Here is a 27,936-nt window from a genome sequence, read left to right on the forward strand (position 1 = left end):
TAAATTATTTAGCAAGTGGTAGTTGAATGTCAAAGGCAGAGTGATCCATTCAAGATTTCATGCGCTGGCAACAATTTTTTAGCTTGTCGTCATTACAGAGAAAATGTGAGATCGGGTAATAATGCACAAGTATTTGGAAGAGAAGCTTGAATCTTTAATCATTGACATACTGTTTGTTAATCCAATATTTCCATTATTTACTTATCTGCTAAACACTTTAAAGAAAATGACTCATGTTAAAATCATAGTCGAATGACAGCTCTCAGTGACTTTGCAGATCCTTCTAAATATGGAGCAATTAATGTTCAGCTAAGCACTTGGAGTTGTGGCTGTGTTAAACACTTATTTGTAGCCAAGTTGTTAAGGTGTTCTGATGTTTAATTATCAATAACACCTAATGACTTCTTTTTCTCACTAACCAAGCACTTTCTTCATAATCTATCTTATTACAAATATAGTCAAATGACTGTTCTCAGCGACTTTTAAATCCCTACAAAATACAGAAATAAAATCTCCACCTGAGCACTAGATTTCAAGAGGTTATTGTGGTCAGGAGGTTGATGAGAGGCAAGTTCAAATGTCAGTGACATCTCATGGTCTCTATTTTTCACCTACAAAGCACTTTTTTGTGTTCTCTTGTGCTGCAAACATAGTAAAATGACAGATTTCGGTTACTACGCTATCCCCCTAAAATACTGAAAAAATTCAATCTGTGAATCAGCACACTATTAAATTTATTCCTCTACATTTATTTTGGAAACTAGGCAAAGGTTCACCAAATTCACAGTTCTTTGGACAAACTTACAAAGCATGCACTTAATTCTGCATATAAATCAGATAAAAAATCTTGTTCCAAATTCTTTTTTTTTAACACAAGTGTTTACCTGTTTAAACCAAAATAAATATGTTGCAGGGTGCCATCAGATAAATGCAATTCAAATTGACTCTTTTGTGGCCTAAAGTCTGAGAGAATTATTTCCAAAAACCTCTTGGAAAGGGCTAACTTGGTGTAATGGCAAGCACTTTTGATCACTTAATTCAGAGATCCGAGTTCTAATCTCGTTGGGACCTGATGATTTCTTTATCTGACCTACAAAGCACTTTAGTAACAATCTCTATTATTTCAAACATTGTCAAGTAAGAGTTTCCACTCATTATGAAATTATCTTAAAATGCAGAAAATGTCATTTCCAGCAAACACATTTTTCATCACCAGTAGTCGTGGCCGAGTGGTTAAGGCGATGGACTTGAAATCCATTGGGGTTTCCCCGCGCAGGTTCAAATCCTGCCGACTACGGTTTAGTTTGTCATCTTCACTGAAAGATGCGCATGGTTGGTTAATTGTTATTACACCTTGTATCAATCTTAAATTTAATCCTGGAAAGAGAAATATGGACAGAAGTGTTCCAGCAGCGTATGAGGGTTATTTAAATTATTTAGCAAGTGGTAGTTGAATGTCAATGGCAGAGTGATCCATTCAAGATTTCATGCGCTGGCAACAATTTTTTAGCTTGTCGTCATTACAGAGAAAATGTGAGATCGGGTAATAATGCACAAGTATTTGGAAGAGAAGCTTGAATCTTTAATCATTGACATACTGTTTGTTAATCCAATATTTCCATTATTTACTTATCTGCTAAACACTTTAAAGAAAATGACTCATGTTAAAATCATAGTCGAATGACAGCTCTCAGTGACTTTGCAGATCCTTCTAAATATGGAGCAATTAATGTTCAGCTAAGCACTTGGAGTTGTGGCTGTGTTAAACACTTATTTGTAGCCAAGGTGTTAAGGTGTTCTGATGTTTAATTATCAATAACACCTAATGACTTCTTTTTCTCACTAACCAAGCACTTTCTTCATAATCTATCTTATTACAAATATAGTCAAATGACTGTTCTCAGCGACTTTTAAATCCCTACAAAATACAGAAATAAAATCTCCACCTGAGCACTAGATTTCAAGAGGTTATTGTGGTCAGGAGGTTGATGAGAGGCAAGTTCAAATGTCAGTGACATCTCATGGTCTCTATTTTTCACCTACAAAGCACTTTTTTGTGTTCTCTTGTGCTGCAAACATAATAAAATGACAGATTTCGGTTACTACGCTATCCCCCTAAAATACTGAAAAAATTCAATCTGTGAATCAGCACACTATTAAATTTATTCCTGTACATTTATTTTGGAAACTAGGCAAAGGTTCACCAAATTCACGGTTCTTTGGACAAACTTACAAAGCATGCACTTAATTCTGCATATAAATCAGATAAAAAATCTTGTTCCAAATTCTTTTTTTTTAACACAAGTGTTTACCTGTTTAAACCAAAATAAATATGTTGCAGGGTGCCATCAGATAAATGCAATTCAAATTGACCCTTTTGTGGCCTAAAGTCTGAGAGAATTATTTCCAAAAACCTCTTGGAAAGGGCTAACTTGGTGTAATGGCAAGCACTTTTGATCACTTAATTCAGAGATCCGAGTTCTAATCTCGTTGGGACCTGATGATTTCTTTATCTGACCTACAAAGCACTTTAGTAACAATCTCTATTATTTCAAACATTGTCAAGTAAGAGTTTCCACTCATTATGAAATTATCTTAAAATGCAGAAAATGTCATTTCCAGCAAACACATTTTTCATCACCAGTAGTCGTGGCCGAGTGGTTAAGGCGATGGACTTGAAATCCATTGGGGTTTCCCCGCGCAGGTTCAAATCCTGCCGACTACGGTTTAGTTTGTCATCTTCACTGTAAGATGCGCATGGTTGATTAATTGTTATTACACCTTGTATCAATCTTAAATTTAATCCTGGAAAGAGAAAATTGGACAGCAGCGTATGAGGGTTATTTAAATTATTTAGCAAGTGGTAGTTGAATGTCAATGGCAGAGTGATCCATTCAAGATTTCATGCGCTGGCAACAATTTTTTAGCTTGTCGTCATTACAGAGAAAATGTGAGATCGGGTAATAATGCACAAGTATTTGGAAGAGAAGCTTGAATCTTTAATCATTGACATACTGTTTGTTAATCCAATATTTCCATTATTTACTTATCTGCTAAACACTTTAAAGAAAATGACTCATGTTAAAATCATAGTCGAATGACAGCTCTCAGTGACTTTGCAGATCCTTCTAAATATGGAGCAATTAATGTTCAGCTAAGCACTTGGAGTTGTGGCTGTGTTAAACACTTATTTGTAGCCAAGTTGTTAAGGTGTTCTGATGTTTAATTATCAATAACACCTAATGACTTCTTTTTCTCACTAACCAAGCACTTTCTTCATAATCTATCTTATTACAAATATAGTCAAATGACTGTTCTCAGCGACTTTTAAATCCCTACAAAATACAGAAATAAAATCTCCACCTGAGCACTAGATTTCAAGAGGTTATTGTGGTCAGGAGGTTGATGAGAGGCAAGTTCAAATGTCAGTGACATCTCATGGTCTCTATTTTTCACCTACAAAGCACTTTTTTGTGTTCTCTTGTGCTGCAAACATAGTAAAATGACAGATTTCGGTTACTACGCTATCCCCCTAAAATACTGAAAAAATTCAATCTGTGAATCAGCACACTATTAAATTTATTCCTGTACATTTATTTTGGAAACTAGGCAAAGGTTCACCAAATTCACAGTTCTTTGGACAAACTTACAAAGCATGCACTTAATTCTGCATATAAATCAGATAAAAAATCTTGTTCCAAATTCTTTTTTTTTAACACAAGTGTTTACCTGTTTAAACCAAAATAAATATGTTGCAGGGTGCCATCAGATAAATGCAATTAAAATTGACTCTTTTGTGGCCTAAAGTCTGAGAGAATTATTTCCAAAAACCTCTTGGAAAGGGCTAACTTGGTGTAATGGCAAGCACTTTTGATCACTTAATTCAGAGATCCGAGTTCTAATCTCGTTGGGACCTGATGATTTCTTTATCTGACCTACAAAGCACTTTAGTAACAATCTCTATTATTTCAAACATTGTCAAGTAAGAGTTTCCACTCATTATGAAATTATCTTAAAATGCAGAAAATGTCATTTCCAGCAAACACATTTTTCATCACCAGTAGTCGTGGCCGAGTGGTTAAGGCGATGGACTTGAAATCCATTGGGGTTTCCCTGCGCAGGTTCAAATCCTGCCGACTACGGTTTAGTTTGTCATCTTCACTGTAAGATGCGCATGGTTGATTAATTGTTATTACACCTTGTATCAATCTTAAATTTAATCCTGGAAAGAGAAAATTGGACAGCAGCGTATGAGGGTTATTTAAATTATTTAGCAAGTGGTAGTTGAATGTCAATGGCAGAGTGATCCATTCAAGATTTCATGCGCTGGCAACAATTTTTTAGCTTGTTGTCATTACAGAGAAAATGTGAGATCGGGTAATAATGCACAAGTATTTGGAAGAGAAGCTTGAATCTTTAATCATTGACATATGTTTGTTAATCCAATATTTCCATTATTTACTTATCTGCTAAACACTTTAAAGAAAATGACTCATGTTAAAATCATAGTCGAATGACAGCTCTCAGTGACTTTGCAGATCCTTCTAAATATGGAGCAATTAATGTTCAGCTAAGCACTTGGAGTTGTGGCTGTGTTAAACACTTATTTGTAGCCAAGTTGTTAAGGTGTTCTGATGTTTAATTATCAATAACACCTAATGACTTCTTTTTCTCACTAACCAAGCACTTTCTTCATAATCTATCTTATTACAAATATAGTCAAATGACTGTTCTCAGCGACTTTTAAATCCCTACAAAATACAGAAATAAAATCTCCACCTGAGCACTAGATTTCAAGAGGTTATTGTGGTCAGGAGGTTGATGAGAGGCAAGTTCAAATGTCAGTGACATCTCATGGTCTCTATTTTTCACCTACAAAGCACTTTTTTGTGTTCTCTTGTGCTGCAAACATAGTAAAATGACAGATTTCGGTTACTACGCTATCCCCCTAAAATACTGAAAAAATTCAATCTGTGAATCAGCACACTATTAAATTTATTCCTGTACATTTATTTTGGAAACTAGGCAAAGGTTCACCAAATTCACGGTTCTTTGGACAAACTTACAAAGCATGCACTTAATTCTGCATATAAATCAGATAAAAAATCTTGTTCCAAATTCTTTTTTTTTAACACAAGTGTTTACCTGTTTAAACCAAAATAAATATGTTGCAGGGTGCCATCAGATAAATGCAATTCAAATTGACTCTTTTATGGCCTAAAGTCTGAGAGAATTATTTCCAAAAACCTCTTGGAAAGAGGTAACTTGGTGTAATGGCAAGCACTTTTGATCACTTAATTCAGAGATCCGAGTTCTAATCTCGTTGGGACCTGATGATTTCTTTATCTGACCTACAAAGCACTTTAGTAACAATCTCTATTATTTCAAACATTGTCAAGTAAGAGTTTCCACTCATTATGAAATTATCTTAAAATGCAGAAAATGTCATTTCCAGCAAACACATTTTTCATCACCAGTAGTCGTGGCCGAGTGGTTAAGGCGATGGACTTGAAATCCATTGGGGTTTCCCCGCGCAGGTTCAAATCCTGCCGACTACGGTTTAGTTTGTCATCTTCACTGAAAGATGCGCATGGTTGGTTAATTGTTATTACACCTTGTATCAATCTTAAATTTAATCCTGGAAAGAGAAATATGGACAGAAGTGTTCCAGCAGCGTATGAGGGTTATTTAAATTATTTAGCAAGTGGTAGTTGAATGTCAAAGGCAGAGTGATCCATTCAAGATTTCATGCGCTGGCAACAATTTTTTAGCTTGTCGTCATTACAGAGAAAATGTGAGATCGGGTAATAATGCACAAGTATTTGGAAGAGAAGCTTGAATCTTTAATCATTGACATACTGTCTGTTAATCCAATATTTCCATTATTTACTTATCTGCTAAACACTTTAAAGAAAATGACTCATGTTAAAATCATAGTCGAATGACAGCTCTCAGTGACTTTGCAGATCCTTCTAAATATGGAGCAATTAATGTTCAGCTAAGCACTTGGAGTTGTGGCTGTGTTAAACACTTATTTGTAGCCAAGTTGTTAAGGTGTTCTGATGTTTAATTATCAATAACACCTAATGACTTCTTTTTCTCACTAACCAAGCACTTTCTTCATAATCTATCTTATTACAAATATAGTCAAATGACTGTTCTCAGCAACTTTTAAATCCCTACAAAATACAGAAATAAAATCTCCACCTGAGCACTAGATTTCAAGAGGTTATTGTGGCCAGGAGGTTGATGAGAGGCAGGTTCAAATGTCAGTGACATCTCATGGTCTCTATTTTTCACCTACAAAGCACTTTTTTGTGTTCTCTTGTGCTGCAAACATAATAAAATGACAGATTTCAGTTACTACGCTATCCCCCTAAAATACTGAAAAAATTCAATCTGTGAATCAGCACACTATTAAATTTATTCCTGTACATTTATTTTGGAAACTAGGCAAAGGTTCACCAAATTCACAGTTCTTTGGACAAACTTACAAAGCATGCACTTAATTCTGCATATAAATCAGATAAAAAATCTTGTTCCAAATTCTTTTTTTTTAACACAAGTGTTTACCTGTTTAAACCAAAATAAATATGTTGCAGGGTGCCATCAGATAAATGCAATTCAAATTGACTCTTTTGTGGCCTAAAGTCTGAGAGAATTATTTCCAAAAACCTCTTGGAAAGGGCTAACTTGGTGTAATGGCAAGCACTTTTGATCACTTAATTCAGAGATCCGAGTTCTAATCTCGTTAGGACCTGATGATTTCTTTATCTGACCTACAAAGCACTTTAGTAACAATCTCTATTATTTCAAACATTGTCAAGTAAGAGTTTCCACTCATTATGAAATTATCTTAAAATGCAGAAAATGTCATTTCCAGCAAACACATTTTTCATCACCAGTAGTCGTGGCCGAGTGGTTAAGGCGATGGACTTGAAATCCATTGGGGTTTCCCCGCGCAGGTTCAAATCCTGCCGACTACGGTTTAGTTTGTCATCTTCACTGTAAGATGCGCATGGTTGATTAATTGTTATTACACCTTGTATCAATCTTAAATTTAATCCTGGAAAGAGAAATATGGACAGAAGTGTTCCAGCAGCGTATGAGGGTTATTTAAATTATTTAGCAAGTGGTAGTTGAATGTCAAAGGCAGAGTGATCCATTCAAGATTTCATGCGCTGGCAACAATTTTTTAGCTTGTCGTCATTACAGAGAAAATGTGAGATCGGGTAATAATGCACAAGTATTTGGAAGAGAAGCTTGAATCTTTAATCATTGACATACTGTTTGTTAATCCAATATTTCCATTATTTACTTATCTGCTAAACACTTTAAAGAAAATGACTCATGTTAAAATCATAGTCGAATGACAGCTCTCAGTGACTTTGCAGATCCTTCTAAATATGGAGCAATTAATGTTCAGCTAAGCACTTGGAGTTGTGGCTGTGTTAAACACTTATTTGTAGCCAAGTTGTTAAGGTGTTCTGATGTTTAATTATCAATAACACCTAATGACTTCTTTTTCTCACTAACCAAGCACTTTCTTCATAATCTATCTTATTACAAATATAGTCAAATGACTGTTCTCAGCGACTTTTAAATCCCTACAAAATACAGAAATAAAATCTCCACCTGAGCACTAGATTTCAAGAGGTTATTGTGGTCAGGAGGTTGATGAGAGGCAAGTTCAAATGTCAGTGACATCTCATGGTCTCTATTTTTCACCTACAAAGCACTTTTTTGTGTTCTCTTGTGCTGCAAACATAGTAAAATGACAGATTTCGGTTACTACGCTATCCCCCTAAAATACTGAAAAAATTCAATCTGTGAATCAGCACACTATTAAATTTATTCCTCTACATTTATTTTGGAAACTAGGCAAAGGTTCACCAAATTCACAGTTCTTTGGACAAACTTACAAAGCATGCACTTAATTCTGCATATAAATCAGATAAAAAATCTTGTTCCAAATTCTTTTTTTTTAACACAAGTGTTTACCTGTTTAAACCAAAATAAATATGTTGCAGGGTGCCATCAGATAAATGCAATTCAAATTGACTCTTTTGTGGCCTAAAGTCTGAGAGAATTATTTCCAAAAACCTCTTGGAAAGGGCTAACTTGGTGTAATGGCAAGCACTTTTGATCACTTAATTCAGAGATCCGAGTTCTAATCTCGTTGGGACCTGATGATTTCTTTATCTGACCTACAAAGCACTTTAGTAACAATCTCTATTATTTCAAACATTGTCAAGTAAGAGTTTCCACTCATTATGAAATTATCTTAAAATGCAGAAAATGTCATTTCCAGCAAACACATTTTTCATCACCAGTAGTCGTGGCCGAGTGGTTAAGGCGATGGACTTGAAATCCATTGGGGTTTCCCCGCGCAGGTTCAAATCCTGCCGACTACGGTTTAGTTTGTCATCTTCACTGAAAGATGCGCATGGTTGGTTAATTGTTATTACACCTTGTATCAATCTTAAATTTAATCCTGGAAAGAGAAATATGGACAGAAGTGTTCCAGCAGCGTATGAGGGTTATTTAAGTTATTTAGCAAGTGGTAGTTGAATGTCAATGGCAGAGTGATCCATTCAAGATTTCATGCGCTGGCAACAATTTTTTAGCTTGTCGTCATTACAGAGAAAATGTGAGATCGGGTAATAATGCACAAGTATTTGGAAGAGAAGCTTGAATCTTTAATCATTGACATACTGTCTGTTAATCCAATATTTCCATTATTTACTTATCTGCTAAACACTTTAAAGAAAATGACTCATGTTAAAATCATAGTCGAATGACAGCTCTCAGTGACTTTGCAGATCCTTCTAAATATGGAGCAATTAATGTTCAGCTAAGCACTTGGAGTTGTGGCTGTGTTAAACACTTATTTGTAGCCAAGTTGTTAAGGTGTTCTGATGTTTAATTATCAATAACACCTAATGACTTCTTTTTCTCACTAACCAAGCACTTTCTTCATAATCTATCTTATTACAAATATAGTCAAATGACTGTTCTCAGCGACTTTTAAATCCCTACAAAATACAGAAATAAAATCTCCACCTGAGCACTAGATTTCAAGAGGTTATTGTGGCCAGGAGGTTGATGAGAGGCAAGTTCAAATGTCAGTGACATCTCATGGTCTCTATTTTTCACCTACAAAGCACTTTTTTGTGTTCTCTTGTGCTGCAAACATAATAAAATGACAGATTTCGGTTACTACGCTATCCCCCTAAAATACTGAAAAAATTCAATCTGTGAATCAGCACACTATTAAATTTATTCCTGTACATTTATTTTGGAAACTAGGCAAAGGTTCACCAAATTCACGGTTCTTTGGACAAACTTACAAAGCATGCACTTAATTCTGCATATAAATCAGATAAAAAATCTTGTTCCAAATTCTTTTTTTTTAACACAAGTGTTTACCTGTTTAAACCAAAATAAATATGTTGCAGGGTGCCATCAGATAAATGCAATTCAAATTGACTCTTTTGTGGCCTAAAGTCTGAGAGAATTATTTCCAAAAACCTCTTGGAAAGGGCTAACTTGGTGTAATGGCAAGCACTTTTGATCACTTAATTCAGAGATCCGAGTTCTAATCTCGTTGGGACCTGATGATTTCTTTATCTGACCTACAAAGCACTTTAGTAACAATCTCTATTATTTCAAACATTGTCAAGTAAGAGTTTCCACTCATTATGAAATTATCTTAAAATGCAGAAAATGTCATTTCCAGCAAACACATTTTTCATCACCAGTAGTCGTGGCCGAGTGGTTAAGGCGATGGACTTGAAATCCATTGGGGTTTCCCCGCGCAGGTTCAAATCCTGCCGACTACGGTTTAGTTTGTCATCTTCACTGAAAGATGCGCATGGTTGGTTAATTGTTATTACACCTTGTATCAATCTTAAATTTAATCCTGGAAAGAGAAATATGGACAGAAGTGTTCCAGCAGCGTATGAGGGTTATTTAAGTTATTTAGCAAGTGGTAGTTGAATGTCAATGGCAGAGTGATCCATTCAAGATTTCATGCGCTGGCAACAATTTTTTAGCTTGTCGTCATTACAGAGAAAATGTGAGATCGGGTAATAATGCACAAGTATTTGGAAGAGAAGCTTGAATCTTTAATCATTGACATACTGTCTGTTAATCCAATATTTCCATTATTTACTTATCTGCTAAACACTTTAAAGAAAATGACTCATGTTAAAATCATAGTCGAATGACAGCTCTCAGTGACTTTGCAGATCCTTCTAAATATGGAGCAATTAATGTTCAGCTAAGCACTTGGAGTTGTGGCTGTGTTAAACACTTATTTGTAGCCAAGTTGTTAAGGTGTTCTGATGTTTAATTATCAATAACACCTAATGACTTCTTTTTCTCACTAACCAAGCACTTTCTTCATAATCTATCTTATTACAAATATAGTCAAATGACTGTTCTCAGCGACTTTTAAATCCCTACAAAATACAGAAATAAAATCTCCACCTGAGCACTAGATTTCAAGAGGTTATTGTGGCCAGGAGGTTGATGAGAGGCAAGTTCAAATGTCAGTGACATCTCATGGTCTCTATTTTTCACCTACAAAGCACTTTTTTGTGTTCTCTTGTGCTGCAAACATAATAAAATGACAGATTTCGGTTACTACGCTATCCCCCTAAAATACTGAAAAAATTCAATCTGTGAATCAGCACACTATTAAATTTATTCCTGTACATTTATTTTGGAAACTAGGCAAAGGTTCACCAAATTCACAGTTCTTTGGACAAACTTACAAAGCATGCACTTAATTCTGCATATAAATCAGATAAAAAATCTTGTTCCAAATTCTTTTTTTTTAACACAAGTGTTTACCTGTTTAAACCAAAATAAATATGTTGCAGGGTGCCATCAGATAAATGCAATTCAAATTGACTCTTTTGTGGCCTAAAGTCTGAGAGAATTATTTCCAAAAACCTCTTGGAAAGGGCTAACTTGGTGTAATGGCAAGCACTTTTGATCACTTAATTCAGAGATCCGAGTTCTAATCTCGTTGGGACCTGATGATTTCTTTATCTGACCTACAAAGCACTTTAGTAACAATCTCTATTATTTCAAACATTGTCAAGTAAGAGTTTCCACTCATTATGAAATTATCTTAAAATGCAGAAAATGTCATTTCCAGCAAACACATTTTTCATCACCAGTAGTCGTGGCTGAGTGGTTAAGGCGATGGACTTGAAATCCATTGGGGTTTCCCCACGCAGGTTCAAATCCTGCCGACTACGGTTTAGTTTGTCATCTTCACTGAAAGATGCGCATGGTTGATTAATTGTTATTACACCTTGTATCAATCTTAAATTTAATCCTGGAAAGAGAAAAATGGACAGCAGCGTATGAGGGTTATTTAAATTATTTAGCAAGTGGTAGTTGAATGTCAATGGCAGAGTGATCCATTCAAGATTTCATGCGCTGGCAACAATTTTTTAGCTTGTCGTCATTACAGAGAAAATGTGAGATCGGGTAATAATGCACAAGTATTTGGAAGAGAAGCTTGAATCTTTAATCATTGACATACTGTCTGTTAATCCAATATTTCCATTATTTACTTATCTGCTAAACACTTTAAAGAAAATGACTCATGTTAAAATCATAGTCGAATGACAGCTCTCAGTGACTTTGCAGATCCTTCTAAATATGGAGCAATTAATGTTCAGCTAAGCACTTGGAGTTGTGGCTGTGTTAAACACTTATTTGTAGCCAAGTTGTTAAGGTGTTCTGATGTTTAATTATCAATAACACCTAATGACTTCTTTTTCTCACTAACCAAGCACTTTCTTCATAATCTATCTTATTACAAATATAGTCAAATGACTGTTCTCAGCGACTTTTAAATCCCTACAAAATACAGAAATAAAATCTCCACCTGAGCACTAGATTTCAAGAGGTTATTGTGGCCAGGAGGTTGATGAGAGGCAAGTTCAAATGTCAGTGACATCTCATGGTCTCTATTTTTCACCTACAAAGCACTTTTTTGTGTTCTCTTGTGCTGCAAACATAATAAAATGACAGATTTCGGTTACTACGCTATCCCCCTAAAATACTGAAAAAATTCAATCTGTGAATCAGCACACTATTAAATTTATTCCTGTACATTTATTTTGGAAACTAGGCAAAGGTTCACCAAATTCACGGTTCTTTGGACAAACTTACAAAGCATGCACTTAATTCTGCATATAAATCAGATAAAAAATCTTGTTCCAAATTCTTTTTTTTTAACACAAGTGTTTACCTGTTTAAACCAAAATAAATATGTTGCAGGGTGCCATCAGATAAATGCAATTCAAATTGACTCTTTTGTGGCCTAAAGTCTGAGAGAATTATTTCCAAAAACCTCTTGGAAAGGGCTAACTTGGTGTAATGGCAAGCACTTTTGATCACTTAATTCAGAGATCCGAGTTCTAATCTCGTTGGGACCTGATGATTTCTTTATCTGACCTACAAAGCACTTTAGTAACAATCTCTATTATTTCAAACATTGTCAAGTAAGAGTTTCCACTCATTATGAAATTATCTTAAAATGCAGAAAATGTCATTTCCAGCAAACACATTTTTCATCACCAGTAGTCGTGGCCGAGTGGTTAAGGCGATGGACTTGAAATCCATTGGGGTTTCCCCGCGCAGGTTCAAATCCTGCCGACTACAGTTTAGTTTGTCATCTTCACTGAAAGATGCGCATGGTTGGTTAATTGTTATTACACCTTGTATCAGTCTTAAATTTAATCCTGGAAAGAGAAATATGGACAGAAGTGTTCCAGCAGCGTATGAGGGTTATTTAAATTATTTAGCAAGTGGTAGTTGAATGTCAATGGCAGAGTGATCCATTCAAGATTTCATGCGCTGGCAACAATTTTTTAGCTTGTCGTCATTACAGAGAAAATGTGAGATCGGGTAATAATGCACAAGTATTTGGAAGAGAAGCTTGAATCTTTAATCATTGACATACTGTCTGTTAATCCAATATTTCCATTATTTACTTATCTGCTAAACACTTTAAAGAAAATGACTCATGTTAAAATCATAGTCGAATGACAGCTCTCAGTCACTTTGCAGATCCTTCTAAATATGGAGCAATTAATGTTCAGCTAAGCACTTGGAGTTGTGGCTGTGTTAAACACTTATTTGTAGCCAAGTTGTTAAGGTGTTCTGATGTTTAATTATCAATAACACCTAATGACTTCTTTTTCTCACTAACCAAGCACTTTCTTCATAATCTATCTTATTACAAATATAGTCAAATGACTGTTCTCAGCGACTTTTAAATCCCTACAAAATACAGAAATAAAATCTCCACCTGAGCACTAGATTTCAAGAGGTTATTGTGGCCAGGAGGTTGATGAGAGGCAAGTTCAAATGTCAGTGACATCTCATGGTCTCTATTTTTCACCTACAAAGCACTTTTTTGTGTTCTCTTGTGCTGCAAACATAGTAAAATGACAGATTTCGGTTACTACGCTATCCCCCTAAAATACTGAAAAAATTCAATCTGTGAATCAGCACACTATTAAATTTATTCCTGTACATTTATTTTGGAAACTAGGCAAAGGTTCACCAAATTCACGGTTCTTTGGACAAACTTACAAAGCATGCACTTAATTCTGCATATAAATCAGATAAAAAATCTTGTTCCAAATTCTTTTTTTTTAACACAAGTGTTTACCTGTTTAAACCAAAATAAATATGTTGCAGGGTGCCATCAGATAAATGCAATTCAAATTGACTCTTTTGTGGCCTAAAGTCTGAGAGAATTATTTCCAAAAACCTCTTGGAAAGGGCTAACTTGGTGTAATGGCAAGCACTTTTGATCACTTAATTCAGAGATCCGAGTTCTAATCTCGTTGGGACCTGATGATTTCTTTATCTGACCTACAAAGCACTTTAGTAACAATCTCTATTATTTCAAACATTGTCAAGTAAGAGTTTCCACTCATTATGAAATTATCTTAAAATGCAGAAAATGTCATTTCCAGCAAACACATTTTTCATCACCAGTAGTCGTGGCCGAGTGGTTAAGGCGATGGACTTGAAATCCATTGGGGTTTCCCCGCGCAGGTTCAAATCCTGCCGACTACAGTTTAGTTTGTCATCTTCACTGAAAGATGCGCATGGTTGGTTAATTGTTATTACACCTTGTATCAGTCTTAAATTTAATCCTGGAAAGAGAAATATGGACAGAAGTGTTCCAGCAGCGTATGAGGGTTATTTAAATTATTTAGCAAGTGGTAGTTGAATGTCAATGGCAGAGTGATCCATTCAAGATTTCATGCGCTGGCAACAATTTTTTAGCTTGTCGTCATTACAGAGAAAATGTGAGATCGGGTAATAATGCACAAGTATTTGGAAGAGAAGCTTGAATCTTTAATCATTGACATACTGTCTGTTAATATAATATTTCCATTATTTACTTATCTGCTAAACACTTTAAAGAAAATGACTCATGTTAAAATCATAGTCGAATGACAGCTCTCAGTGACTTTGCAGATCCTTCTAAATATGGAGCAATTAATGTTCAGCTAAGCACTTGGAGTTGTGGCTGTGTTAAACACTTATTTGTAGCCAAGTTGTTAAGGTGTTCTGATGTTTAATTATCAATAACACCTAATGACTTCTTTTTCTCACTAACCAAGCACTTTCTTCATAATCTATCTTATTACAAATATAGTCAAATGACTGTTCTCAGCGACTTTTAAATCCCTACAAAATACAGAAATAAAATCTCCACCTGAGCACTAGATTTCAAGAGGTTATTGTGGCCAGGAGGTTGATGAGAGGCAAGTTCAAATGTCAGTGACATCTCATGGTCTCTATTTTTCACCTACAAAGCACTTTTTTGTGTTCTCTTGTGCTGCAAACATAGTAAAATGACAGATTTCGGTTACTACGCTATCCCCCTAAAATACTGAAAAAATTCAATCTGTGAATCAGCACACTATTAAATTTATTCCTGTACATTTATTTTGGAAACTAGGCAAAGGTTCACCAAATTCACGGTTCTTTGGACAAACTTACAAAGCATGCACTTAATTCTGCATATAAATCAGATAAAAAATCTTGTTCCAAATTCTTTTTTTTTAACACAAGTGTTTACCTGTTTAAACCAAAATAAATATGTTGCAGGGTGCCATCAGATAAATGCAATTCAAATTGACTCTTTTGTGGCCTAAAGTCTGAGAGAATTATTTCCAAAAACCTCTTGGAAAGGGCTAACTTGGTGTAATGGCAAGCACTTTTGATCACTTAATTCAGAGATCCGAGTTCTAATCTCGTTGGGACCTGATGATTTCTTTATCTGACCTACAAAGCACTTTAGTAACAATCTCTATTATTTCAAACATTGTCAAGTAAGAGTTTCCACTCATTATGAAATTATCTTTAAATGCAGAAAATGTCATTTCCAGCAAACACATTTTTCATCACCAGTAGTTGTGGCTGAGTGGTTAAGGCGATGGACTTGAAATCCATTGGGGTTTCCCCGCGCAGGTTCAAATCCTGCCGACTACGGTTTAGTTTGTCATCTTCACTGAAAGATGCGCATGGTTGGTTAATTGTTATTACACCTTGTATCAATCTTAAATTTAATCCTGGAAAGAGAAATATGGACAGAAGTGTTCCAGCAGCGTATGAGGGTTATTTAAATTATTTAGCAAGTGGTAGTTGAATGTCAATGGCAGAGTGATCCATTCAAGATTTCATGCGCTGGCAACAATTTTTTAGCTTGTCGTCATTACAGAGAAAATGTGAGATCGGGTAATAATGCACAAGTATTTGGAAGAGAAGCTTGAATCTTTAATCATTGACATACTGTCTGTTAATCCAATATTTCCATTATTTACTTATCTGCTAAACACTTTAAAGAAAATGACTCATGTTAAAATCATAGTCGAATGACAGCTCTCAGTCACTTTGCAGATCCTTCTAAATATGGAGCAATTAATGTTCAGCTAAGCACTTGGAGTTGTGGCTGTGTTAAACACTTATTTGTAGCCAAGTTGTTAAGGTGTTCTGATGTTTAATTATCAATAACACCTAATGACTTCTTTTTCTCACTAACCAAGCACTTTCTTCATAATCTATCTTATTACAAATATAGTCAAATGACTGTTCTCAGCGACTTTTAAATCCCTACAAAATACAGAAATAAAATCTCCACCTGAGCACTAGATTTCAAGAGGTTATTGTGGCCAGGAGGTTGATGAGAGGCAAGTTCAAATGTCAGTGACATCTCATGGTCTCTATTTTTCACCTACAAAGCACTTTTTTGTGTTCTCTTGTGCTGCAAACATAGTAAAATGACAGATTTCGGTTACTACGCTATCCCCCTAAAATACTGAAAAAATTCAATCTGTGAATCAGCACACTATTAAATTTATTCCTGTACATTTATTTTGGAAACTAGGCAAAGGTTCACCAAATTCACGGTTCTTTGGACAAACTTACAAAGCATGCACTTAATTCTGCATATAAATCAGATAAAAAATCTTGTTCCAAATTCTTTTTTTTTAACACAAGTGTTTACCTGTTTAAACCAAAATAAATATGTTGCAGGGTGCCATCAGATAAATGCAATTCAAATTGACTCTTTTGTGGCCTAAAGTCTGAGAGAATTATTTCCAAAAACCTCTTGGAAAGGGCTAACTTGGTGTAATGGCAAGCACTTTTGATCACTTAATTCAGAGATCCGAGTTCTAATCTCGTTGGGACCTGATGATTTCTTTATCTGACCTACAAAGCACTTTAGTAACAATCTCTATTATTTCAAACATTGTCAAGTAAGAGTTTCCACTCATTATGAAATTATCTTAAAATGCAGAAAATGTCATTTCCAGCAAACACATTTTTCATCACCAGTAGTCGTGGCCGAGTGGTTAAGGCGATGGACTTGAAATCCATTGGGGTTTCCCCGCGCAGGTTCAAATCCTGCCGACTACAGTTTAGTTTGTCATCTTCACTGAAAGATGCGCATGGTTGGTTAATTGTTATTACACCTTGTATCAGTCTTAAATTTAATCCTGGAAAGAGAAATATGGACAGAAGTGTTCCAGCAGCGTATGAGGGTTATTTAAATTATTTAGCAAGTGGTAGTTGAATGTCAATGGCAGAGTGATCCATTCAAGATTTCATGCGCTGGCAACAATTTTTTAGCTTGTCGTCATTACAGAGAAAATGTGAGATCGGGTAATAATGCACAAGTATTTGGAAGAGAAGCTTGAATCTTTAATCATTGACATACTGTCTGTTAATATAATATTTCCATTATTTACTTATCTGCTAAACACTTTAAAGAAAATGACTCATGTTAAAATCATAGTCGAATGACAGCTCTCAGTGACTTTGCAGATCCTTCTAAATATGGAGCAATTAATGTTCAGCTAAGCACTTGGAGTTGTGGCTGTGTTAAACACTTATTTGTAGCCAAGTTGTTAAGGTGTTCTGATGTTTAATTATCAATAACACCTAATGACTTCTTTTTCTCACTAACCAAGCACTTTCTTCATAATCTATCTTATTACAAATATAGTCAAATGACTGTTCTCAGCGACTTTTAAATCCCTACAAAATACAGAAATAAAATCTCCACCTGAGCACTAGATTTCAAGAGGTTATTGTGGCCAGGAGGTTGATGAGAGGCAAGTTCAAATGTCAGTGACATCTCATGGTCTCTATTTTTCACCTACAAAGCACTTTTTTGTGTTCTCTTGTGCTGCAAACATAGTAAAATGACAGATTTCGGTTACTACGCTATCCCCCTAAAATACTGAAAAAATTCAATCTGTGAATCAGCACACTATTAAATTTATTCCTGTACATTTATTTTGGAAACTAGGCAAAGGTTCACCAAATTCACGGTTCTTTGGACAAACTTACAAAGCATGCACTTAATTCTGCATATAAATCAGATAAAAAATCTTGTTCCAAATTCTTTTTTTTTAACACAAGTGTTTACCTGTTTAAACCAAAATAAATATGTTGCAGGGTGCCATCAGATAAATGCAATTCAAATTGACTCTTTTGTGGCCTAAAGTCTGAGAGAATTATTTCCAAAAACCTCTTGGAAAGGGCTAACTTGGTGTAATGGCAAGCACTTTTGATCACTTAATTCAGAGATCCGAGTTCTAATCTCGTTGGGACCTGATGATTTCTTTATCTGACCTACAAAGCACTTTAGTAACAATCTCTATTATTTCAAACATTGTCAAGTAAGAGTTTCCACTCATTATGAAATTATCTTTAAATGCAGAAAATGTCATTTCCAGCAAACACATTTTTCATCACCAGTAGTTGTGGCTGAGTGGTTAAGGCGATGGACTTGAAATCCATTGGGGTTTCCCCGCGCAGGTTCAAATCCTGCTGACTACGGTTTAGTTTGTCATCTTCACTGTAAGATGCGCATGGTTGATTAATTGTTATTACACCTTGTATCAATCTTAAATTTAATCCTGGAAAGAGAAAAATGGACAGCAGCGTATGAGGGTTATTTAAATTATTTAGCAAGTGGTAGTTGAATGTCAATGGCAGAGTGATCCATTCAAGATTTCATGCGCTGGCAACAATTTTTTAGCTTGTCGTCATTACAGAGAAAATGTGAGATCGGGTAATAATGCACAAGTATTTGGAAGAGAAGCTTGAATCTTTAATCATTGACATACTGTCTGTTAATCCAATATTTCCATTATTTACTTATCTGCTAAACACTTTAAAGAAAATGACTCATGTTAAAATCATAGTCGAATGACAGCTCTCAGTGACTTTGCAGATCCTTCTAAATATGGAGCAATTAATGTTCAGCTAAGCACTTGGAGTTGTGGCTGTGTTAAACACTTATTTGTAGCCAAGTTGTTAAGGTGTTCTGATGTTTAATTATCAATAACACCTAATGACTTCTTTTTCTCACTAACCAAGCACTTTCTTCATAATCTATCTTATTACAAATATAGTCAAATGACTGTTCTCAGCGACTTTTAAATCCCTACAAAATACAGAAATAAAATCTCCACCTGAGCACTAGATTTCAAGAGGTTATTGTGGCCAGGAGGTTGATGAGAGGCAAGTTCAAATGTCAGTGACATCTCATGGTCTCTATTTTTCACCTACAAAGCACTTTTTTGTGTTCTCTTGTGCTGCAAACATAATAAAATGACAGATTTCGGATACTACGCTATCCCCCTAAAATACTGAAAAAATTCAATCTGTGAATCAGCACACTATTAAATTTATTCCTGTACATTTATTTTGGAAACTAGGCAAAGGTTCACCAAATTCACGGTTCTTTGGACAAACTTACAAAGCATGCACTTAATTCTGCATATAAATCAGATAAAAAATCTTGTTCCAAATTCTTTTTTTTTAACACAAGTGTTTACCTGTTTAAACCAAAATAAATATGTTGCAGGGTGCCATCAGATAAATGCAATTCAAATTGACTCTTTTGTGGCCTAAAGTCTGAGAGAATTATTTCCAAAAACCTCTTGGAAAGGGCTAACTTGGTGTAATGGCAAGCACTTTTGATCACTTAATTCAGAGATCCGAGTTCTAATCTCGTTGGGACCTGATGATTTCTTTATCTGACCTACAAAGCACTTTAGTAACAATCTCTATTATTTCAAACATTGTCAAGTAAGAGTTTCCACTCATTATGAAATTATCTTAAAATGCAGAAAATGTCATTTCCAGCAAACACATTTTTCATCACCAGTAGTCGTGGCCGAGTGGTTAAGGCGATGGACTTGAAATCCATTGGGGTTTCCCCGCGCAGGTTCAAATCCTGCCGACTACGGTTTAGTTTGTCATCTTCACTGTAAGATGCGCATGGTTGATTAATTGTTATTACACCTTGTATCAATCTTAAATTTAATCCTGGAAAGAGAAAAATGGACAGCAGCGTATGAGGGTTATTTAAATTATTTAGCAAGTGGTAGTTGAATGTCAATGGCAGAGTGATCCATTCAAGATTTCATGCGCTGGCAACAATTTTTTAGCTTGTCGTCATTACAGAGAAAATGTGAGATCGGGTAATAATGCACAAGTATTTGGAAGAGAAGCTTGAATCTTTAATCATTGACATACTGTCTGTTAATCCAATATTTCCATTATTTACTTATCTGCTAAACACTTTAAAGAAAATGACTCATGTTAAAATCATAGTCGAATGACAGCTCTCAGTGACTTTGCAGATCCTTCTAAATATGGAGCAATTAATGTTCAGCTAAGCACTTGGAGTTGTGGCTGTGTTAAACACTTATTTGTAGCCAAGTTGTTAAGGTGTTCTGATGTTTAATTATCAATAACACCTAATGACTTCTTTTTCTCACTAACCAAGCACTTTCTTCATAATCTATCTTATTACAAATATAGTCAAATGACTGTTCTCAGCGACTTTTAAATCCCTACAAAATACAGAAATAAAATCTCCACCTGAGCACTAGATTTTAAGAGGTTATTGTGGCCAGGAGGTTGATGAGAGGCAAGTTCAAATGTCAGTGACATCTCATGGTCTCTATTTTTCACCTACAAAGCACTTTTTTGTGTTCTCTTGTGCTGCAAACATAATAAAATGACAGATTTCGGTTACTACGCTATCCCCCTAAAATACTGAAAAAATTCAATCTGTGAATCAGCACACTATTAAATTTATTCCTGTACATTTATTTTGGAAACTAGGCAAAGGTTCACCAAATTCACGGTTCTTTGGACAAACTTACAAAGCATGCACTTAATTCTGCATATAAATCAGATAAAAAATCTTGTTCCAAATTCTTTTTTTTTAACACAAGTGTTTACCTGTTTAAACCAAAATAAATATGTTGCAGGGTGCCATCAGATAAATGCAATTCAAATTGACTCTTTTGTGGCCTAAAGTCTGAGAGAATTATTTCCAAAAACCTCTTGGAAAGGGCTAACTTGGTGTAATGGCAAGCACTTTTGATCACTTAATTCAGAGATCCGAGTTCTAATCTCGTTGGGACCTGATGATTTCTTTATCTGACCTACAAAGCACTTTAGTAACAATCTCTATTATTTCAAACATTGTCAAGTAAGAGTTTCCACTCATTATGAAATTATCTTAAAATGCAGAAAATGTCATTTCCAGCAAACACATTTTTCATCACCAGTAGTCGTGGCCGAGTGGTTAAGGCGATGGACTTGAAATCCATTGGGGTTTCCCCGCGCAGGTTCAAATCCTGCCGACTACAGTTTAGTTTGTCATCTTCACTGAAAGATGCGCATGGTTGGTTAATTGTTATTACACCTTGTATCAGTCTTAAATTTAATCCTGGAAAGAGAAAAATGGACAGCAGCGTATGAGGGTTATTTAAATTATTTAGCAAGTGGTAGTTGAATGTCAATGGCAGAGTGATCCATTCAAGATTTCATGCGCTGGCAACAATTTTTTAGCTTGTCGTCATTACAGAGAAAATGTGAGATCGGGTAATAATGCACAAGTATTTGGAAGAGAAGCTTGAATCTTTAATCATTGACATACTGTCTGTTAATCCAATATTTCCATTATTTACTTATCTGCTAAACACTTTAAAGAAAATGACTCATGTTAAAATCATAGTCGAATGACAGCTCTCAGTGACTTTGCAGATCCTTCTAAATATGGAGCAATTAATGTTCAGCTAAGCACTTGGAGTTGTGGCTGTGTTAAACACTTATTTGTAGCCAAGTTGTTAAGGTGTTCTGATGTTTAATTATCAATAACACCTAATGACTTCTTTTTCTCACTAACCAAGCACTTTCTTCATAATCTATCTTATTACAAATATAGTCAAATGACTGTTCTCAGCGACTTTTAAATCCCTACAAAATACAGAAATAAAATCTCCACCTGAGCACTAGATTTTAAGAGGTTATTGTGGCCAGGAGGTTGATGAGAGGCAAGTTCAAATGTCAGTGACATCTCATGGTCTCTATTTTTCACCTACAAAGCACTTTTTTGTGTTCTCTTGTGCTGCAAACATAATAAAATGACAGATTTCGGTTACTACGCTATCCCCCTAAAATACTGAAAAAATTCAATCTGTGAATCAGCACACTATTAAATTTATTCCTGTACATTTATTTTGGAAACTAGGCAAAGGTTCACCAAATTCACGGTTCTTTGGACAAACTTACAAAGCATGCACTTAATTCTGCATATAAATCAGATAAAAAATCTTGTTCCAAATTCTTTTTTTTTAACACAAGTGTTTACCTGTTTAAACCAAAATAAATATGTTGCAGGGTGCCATCAGATAAATGCAATTCAAATTGACTCTTTTGTGGCCTAAAGTCTGAGAGAATTATTTCCAAAAACCTCTTGGAAAGGGCTAACTTGGTGTAATGGCAAGCACTTTTGATCACTTAATTCAGAGATCCGAGTTCTAATCTCGTTGGGACCTGATGATTTCTTTATCTGACCTACAAAGCACTTTAGTAACAATCTCTATTATTTCAAACATTGTCAAGTAAGAGTTTCCACTCATTATGAAATTATCTTAAAATGCAGAAAATGTCATTTCCAGCAAACACATTTTTCATCACCAGTAGTCGTGGCCGAGTGGTTAAGGCGATGGACTTGAAATCCATTGGGGTTTCCCCGCGCAGGTTCAAATCCTGCCGACTACAGTTTAGTTTGTCATCTTCACTGAAAGATGCGCATGGTTGGTTAATTGTTATTACACCTTGTATCAGTCTTAAATTTAATCCTGGAAAGAGAAATATGGACAGAAGTGTTCCAGCAGCGTATGAGGGTTATTTAAATTATTTAGCAAGTGGTAGTTGAATGTCAATGGCAGAGTGATCCATTCAAGATTTCATGCGCTGGCAACAATTTTTTAGCTTGTCATCATTACAGAGAAAATGTGAGATCGGGTAATAATGCACAAGTATTTGGAAGAGAAGCTTGAATCTTTAATCATTGACATACTGTCTGTTAATATAATATTTCCATTATTTACTTATCTGCTAAACACTTTAAAGAAAATGACTCATGTTAAAATCATAGTCGAATGACAGCTCTCAGTGACTTTGCAGATCCTTCTAAATATGGAGCAATTAATGTTCAGCTAAGCACTTGGAGTTGTGGCTGTGTTAAACACTTATTTGTAGCCAAGTTGTTAAGGTGTTCTGATGTTTAATTATCAATAACACCTAATGACTTCTTTTTCTCACTAACCAAGCACTTTCTTCATAATCTATCTTATTACAAATATAGTCAAATGACTGTTCTCAGCGACTTTTAAATCCCTACAAAATACAGAAATAAAATCTCCACCTGAGCACTAGATTTCAAGAGGTTATTGTGGCCAGGAGGTTGATGAGAGGCAAGTTCAAATGTCAGTGACATCTCATGGTCTCTATTTTTCACCTACAAAGCACTTTTTTGTGTTCTCTTGTGCTGCAAACATAGTAAAATGACAGATTTCGGTTACTACGCTATCCCCCTAAAATACTGAAAAAATTCAATCTGTGAATCAGCACACTATTAAATTTATTCCTGTACATTTATTTTGGAAACTAGGCAAAGGTTCACCAAATTCACGGTTCTTTGGACAAACTTACAAAGCATGCACTTAATTCTGCATATAAATCAGATAAAAAATCTTGTTCCAAATTCTTTTTTTTTAACACAAGTGTTTACCTGTTTAAACCAAAATAAATATGTTGCAGGGTGCCATCAGATAAATGCAATTCAAATTGACTCTTTTGTGGCCTAAAGTCTGAGAGAATTATTTCCAAAAACCTCTTGGAAAGGGCTAACTTGGTGTAATGGCAAGCACTTTTGATCACTTAATTCAGAGATCCGAGTTCTAATCTCGTTGGGACCTGATGATTTCTTTATCTGACCTACAAAGCACTTTAGTAACAATCTCTATTATTTCAAACATTGTCAAGTAAGAGTTTCCACTCATTATGAAATTATCTTAAAATGCAGAAAATGTCATTTCCAGCAAACACATTTTTCATCACCAGTAGTCGTGGCCGAGTGGTTAAGGCGATGGACTTGAAATCCATTGGGGTTTCCCCGCGCAGGTTCAAATCCTGCCGACTACAGTTTAGTTTGTCATCTTCACTGAAAGATGCGCATGGTTGGTTAATTGTTATTACACCTTGTATCAGTCTTAAATTTAATCCTGGAAAGAGAAATATGGACAGAAGTGTTCCAGCAGCGTTTGAGGGTTATTTAAATTATTTAGCAAGTGGTAGTTGAATGTCAATGGCAGAGTGATCCATTCAAGATTTCATGCGCTGGCAACAATTTTTTAGCTTGTCGTCATTACAGAGAAAATGTGAGATCGGGTAATAATGCACAAGTATTTGGAAGAGAAGCTTGAATCTTTAATCATTGACATACTGTCTGTTAATATAATATTTCCATTATTTACTTATCTGCTAAACACTTTAAAGAAAATGACTCATGTTAAAATCATAGTCGAATGACAGCTCTCAGTGACTTTGCAGATCCTTCTAAATATGGAGCAATTAATGTTCAGCTAAGCACTTGGAGTTGTGGCTGTGTTAAACACTTATTTGTAGCCAAGTTGTTAAGGTGTTCTGATGTTTAATTATCAATAACACCTAATGACTTCTTTTTCTCACTAACCAAGCACTTTCTTCATAATCTATCTTATTACAAATATAGTCAAATGACTGTTCTCAGCGACTTTTAAATCCCTACAAAATACAGAAATAAAATCTCCACCTGAGCACTAGATTTCAAGAGGTTATTGTGGCCAGGAGGTTGATGAGAGGCAAGTTCAAATGTCAGTGACATCTCATGGTCTCTATTTTTCACCTACAAAGCACTTTTTTGTGTTCTCTTGTGCTGCAAACATAGTAAAATGACAGATTTCGGTTACTACGCTATCCCCCTAAAATACTGAAAAAATTCAATCTGTGAATCAGCACACTATTAAATTTATTCCTGTACATTTATTTTGGAAACTAGGCAAAGGTTCACCAAATTCACGGTTCTTTGGACAAACTTACAAAGCATGCACTTAATTCTGCATATAAATCAGATAAAAAATCTTGTTCCAAATTCTTTTTTTTTAACACAAGTGTTTACCTGTTTAAACCAAAATAAATATGTTGCAGGGTGCCATCAGATAAATGCAATTCAAATTGACTCTTTTGTGGCCTAAAGTCTGAGAGAATTATTTCCAAAAACCTCTTGGAAAGGGCTAACTTGGTGTAATGGCAAGCACTTTTGATCACTTAATTCAGAGATCCGAGTTCTAATCTCGTTGGGACCTGATGATTTCTTTATCTGACCTACAAAGCACTTTAGTAACAATCTCTATTATTTCAAACATTGTCAAGTAAGAGTTTCCACTCATTATGAAATTATCTTAAAATGCAGAAAATGTCATTTCCAGCAAACACATTTTTCATCACCAGTAGTCGTGGCCGAGTGGTTAAGGCGATGGACTTGAAATCCATTGGGGTTTCCCCGCGCAGGTTCAAATCCTGCCGACTACGGTTTAGTTTGTCATCTTCACTGAAAGATGCGCATGGTTGGTTAATTGTTATTACACCTTGTATCAATCTTAAATTTAATCCTGGAAAGAGAAATATGGACAGAAGTGTTCCAGCAGCGTATGAGGGTTATTTAAATTATTTAGCAAGTGGTAGTTGAATGTCAATGGCAGAGTGATCCATTCAAGATTTCATGCGCTGGCAACAATTTTTTAGCTTGTCGTCATTACAGAGAAAATGTGAGATCGGGTAATAATGCACAAGTATTTGGAAGAGAAGCTTGAATCTTTAATCATTGACATACTGTCTGTTAATCCAATATTTCCATTATTTACTTATCTGCTAAACACTTTAAAGAAAATGACTCATGTTAAAATCATAGTCGAATGACAGCTCTCAGTGACTTTGCAGATCCTTCTAAATATGGAGCAATTAATGTTCAGCTAAGCACTTGGAGTTGTGGCTGTGTTAAACACTTATTTGTAGCCAAGTTGTTAAGGTGTTCTGATGTTTAATTATCAATAACACCTAATGACTTCTTTTTCTCACTAACCAAGCACTTTCTTCATAATCTATCTTATTACAAATATAGTCAAATGACTGTTCTCAGCGACTTTTAAATCCCTACAAAATACAGAAATAAAATCTCCACCTGAGCACTAGATTTCAAGAGGTTATTGTGGCCAGGAGGTTGATGAGAGGCAAGTTCAAATGTCAGTGACATCTCATGGTCTCTATTTTTCACCTACAAAGCACTTTTTTGTGTTCTCTTGTGCTGCAAACATAGTAAAATGACAGATTTCGGTTACTACGCTATCCCCCTAAAATACTGAAAAAATTCAATCTGTGAATCAGCACACTATTAAATTTATTCCTGTACATTTATTTTGGAAACTAGGCAAAGGTTCACCAAATTCACGGTTCTTTGGACAAACTTACAAAGCATGCACTTAATTCTGCATATAAATCAGATAAAAAATCTTGTTCCAAATTCTTTTTTTTTAACACAAGTGTTTACCTGTTTAAACCAAAATAAATATGTTGCAGGGTGCCATCAGATAAATGCAATTCAAATTGACTCTTTTGTGGCCTAAAGTCTGAGAGAATTATTTCCAAAAACCTCTTGGAAAGGGCTAACTTGGTGTAATGGCAAGCACTTTTGATCACTTAATTCAGAGATCCGAGTTCTAATCTCGTTGGGACCTGATGATTTCTTTATCTGACCTACAAAGCACTTTAGTAACAATCTCTATTATTTCAAACATTGTCAAGTAAGAGTTTCCACTCATTATGAAATTATCTTAAAATGCAGAAAATGTCATTTCCAGCAAACACATTTTTCATCACCAGTAGTCGTGGCCAAGTGGTTAAGGCGATGGACTTGAAATCCATTGGGGTTTCCCCGCGCAGGTTCAAATCCTGCCGACTACAGTTTAGTTTGTCATCTTCACTGAAAGATGCGCATGGTTGGTTAATTGTTATTACACCTTGTATCAGTCTTAAATTTAATCCTGGAAAGAGAAATATGGACAGAAGTGTTCCAGCAGCGTATGAGGGTTATTTAAATTATTTAGCAAGTGGTAGTTGAATGTCAATGGCAGAGTGATCCATTCAAGATTTCATGCGCTGGCAACAATTTTTTAGCTTGTCGTCATTACAGAGAAAATGTGAGATCGGGTAATAATGCACAAGTATTTGGAAGAGAAGCTTGAATCTTTAATCATTGACATACTGTCTGTTAATATAATATTTCCATTATTTACTTATCTGCTAAACACTTTAAAGAAAATGACTCATGTTAAAATCATAGTCGAATGACAGCTCTCAGTGACTTTGCAGATCCTTCTAAATATGGAGCAATTAATGTTCAGCTAAGCACTTGGAGTTGTGGCTGTGTTAAACACTTATTTGTAGCCAAGTTGTTAAGGTGTTCTGATGTTTAATTATCAATAACACCTAATGACTTCTTTTTCTCACTAACCAAGCACTTTCTTCATAATCTATCTTATTACAAATATAGTCAAATGACTGTTCTCAGCGACTTTTAAATCCCTACAAAATACAGAAATAAAATCTCCACCTGAGCACTAGATTTCAAGAGGTTATTGTGGCCAGGAGGTTGATGAGAGGCAAGTTCAAATGTCAGTGACATCTCATGGTCTCTATTTTTCACCTACAAAGCACTTTTTTGTGTTCTCTTGTGCTGCAAACATAGTAAAATGACAGATTTCGGTTACTACGCTATCCCCCTAAAATACTGAAAAAATTCAATCTGTGAATCAGCACACTATTAAATTTATTCCTGTACATTTATTTTGGAAACTAGGCAAAGGTTCACCAAATTCACGGTTCTTTGGACAAACTTACAAAGCATGCACTTAATTCTGCATATAAATCAGATAAAAAATCTTGTTCCAAATTCTTTTTTTTTAA

At 35.2% G+C, this 27,936-nt stretch overlaps 19 non-coding genes across 19 annotated transcripts; all 19 read left to right on the forward strand.

Moving 5' to 3' along the window:
* The first annotated feature begins 1,215 nt into the window (after positions 1-1,215).
* On the forward strand, positions 1,216-1,297 carry TRNAS-UGA (transfer RNA serine (anticodon UGA)). The gene has a single exon. It is a non-coding gene; the product is annotated as a tRNA-Ser (tRNA).
* Positions 1,298-2,643: 1,346 nt separating this feature from the next.
* TRNAS-UGA (transfer RNA serine (anticodon UGA)) lies at positions 2,644-2,725 on the forward strand. The gene has a single exon. It is a non-coding gene; the product is annotated as a tRNA-Ser (tRNA).
* Positions 2,726-4,060: 1,335 nt separating this feature from the next.
* TRNAS-UGA (transfer RNA serine (anticodon UGA)) lies at positions 4,061-4,142 on the forward strand. Its single transcript has one exon. It is a non-coding gene; the product is annotated as a tRNA-Ser (tRNA).
* Positions 4,143-5,476: 1,334 nt separating this feature from the next.
* Positions 5,477-5,558, forward strand: TRNAS-UGA (transfer RNA serine (anticodon UGA)). The gene has a single exon. It is a non-coding gene; the product is annotated as a tRNA-Ser (tRNA).
* A 1,346-nt stretch (positions 5,559-6,904) lies between these two features.
* On the forward strand, positions 6,905-6,986 carry TRNAS-UGA (transfer RNA serine (anticodon UGA)). Its single transcript has one exon. It is a non-coding gene; the product is annotated as a tRNA-Ser (tRNA).
* A 1,346-nt stretch (positions 6,987-8,332) lies between these two features.
* TRNAS-UGA (transfer RNA serine (anticodon UGA)) lies at positions 8,333-8,414 on the forward strand. The gene has a single exon. It is a non-coding gene; the product is annotated as a tRNA-Ser (tRNA).
* Positions 8,415-9,760: 1,346 nt separating this feature from the next.
* TRNAS-UGA (transfer RNA serine (anticodon UGA)) lies at positions 9,761-9,842 on the forward strand. Its single transcript has one exon. It is a non-coding gene; the product is annotated as a tRNA-Ser (tRNA).
* Positions 9,843-11,188: 1,346 nt separating this feature from the next.
* TRNAS-UGA (transfer RNA serine (anticodon UGA)) lies at positions 11,189-11,270 on the forward strand. Its single transcript has one exon. It is a non-coding gene; the product is annotated as a tRNA-Ser (tRNA).
* A 1,335-nt stretch (positions 11,271-12,605) lies between these two features.
* Positions 12,606-12,687, forward strand: TRNAS-UGA (transfer RNA serine (anticodon UGA)). The gene has a single exon. It is a non-coding gene; the product is annotated as a tRNA-Ser (tRNA).
* A 1,346-nt stretch (positions 12,688-14,033) lies between these two features.
* On the forward strand, positions 14,034-14,115 carry TRNAS-UGA (transfer RNA serine (anticodon UGA)). The gene has a single exon. It is a non-coding gene; the product is annotated as a tRNA-Ser (tRNA).
* Positions 14,116-15,461: 1,346 nt separating this feature from the next.
* Positions 15,462-15,543, forward strand: TRNAS-UGA (transfer RNA serine (anticodon UGA)). Its single transcript has one exon. It is a non-coding gene; the product is annotated as a tRNA-Ser (tRNA).
* Positions 15,544-16,889: 1,346 nt separating this feature from the next.
* Positions 16,890-16,971, forward strand: TRNAS-UGA (transfer RNA serine (anticodon UGA)). Its single transcript has one exon. It is a non-coding gene; the product is annotated as a tRNA-Ser (tRNA).
* Positions 16,972-18,317: 1,346 nt separating this feature from the next.
* TRNAS-UGA (transfer RNA serine (anticodon UGA)) lies at positions 18,318-18,399 on the forward strand. Its single transcript has one exon. It is a non-coding gene; the product is annotated as a tRNA-Ser (tRNA).
* Positions 18,400-19,734: 1,335 nt separating this feature from the next.
* Positions 19,735-19,816, forward strand: TRNAS-UGA (transfer RNA serine (anticodon UGA)). Its single transcript has one exon. It is a non-coding gene; the product is annotated as a tRNA-Ser (tRNA).
* Positions 19,817-21,151: 1,335 nt separating this feature from the next.
* Positions 21,152-21,233, forward strand: TRNAS-UGA (transfer RNA serine (anticodon UGA)). Its single transcript has one exon. It is a non-coding gene; the product is annotated as a tRNA-Ser (tRNA).
* Positions 21,234-22,568: 1,335 nt separating this feature from the next.
* On the forward strand, positions 22,569-22,650 carry TRNAS-UGA (transfer RNA serine (anticodon UGA)). The gene has a single exon. It is a non-coding gene; the product is annotated as a tRNA-Ser (tRNA).
* A 1,346-nt stretch (positions 22,651-23,996) lies between these two features.
* TRNAS-UGA (transfer RNA serine (anticodon UGA)) lies at positions 23,997-24,078 on the forward strand. Its single transcript has one exon. It is a non-coding gene; the product is annotated as a tRNA-Ser (tRNA).
* Positions 24,079-25,424: 1,346 nt separating this feature from the next.
* TRNAS-UGA (transfer RNA serine (anticodon UGA)) lies at positions 25,425-25,506 on the forward strand. The gene has a single exon. It is a non-coding gene; the product is annotated as a tRNA-Ser (tRNA).
* A 1,346-nt stretch (positions 25,507-26,852) lies between these two features.
* On the forward strand, positions 26,853-26,934 carry TRNAS-UGA (transfer RNA serine (anticodon UGA)). The gene has a single exon. It is a non-coding gene; the product is annotated as a tRNA-Ser (tRNA).
* Positions 26,935-27,936: the final 1,002 nt, after the last annotated feature.

Source organism: Mixophyes fleayi, chromosome 10 (genome assembly GCF_038048845.1).
Source record: "Mixophyes fleayi isolate aMixFle1 chromosome 10, aMixFle1.hap1, whole genome shotgun sequence".
Lineage (NCBI taxonomy): Eukaryota > Metazoa > Chordata > Amphibia > Anura > Limnodynastidae > Mixophyes > Mixophyes fleayi.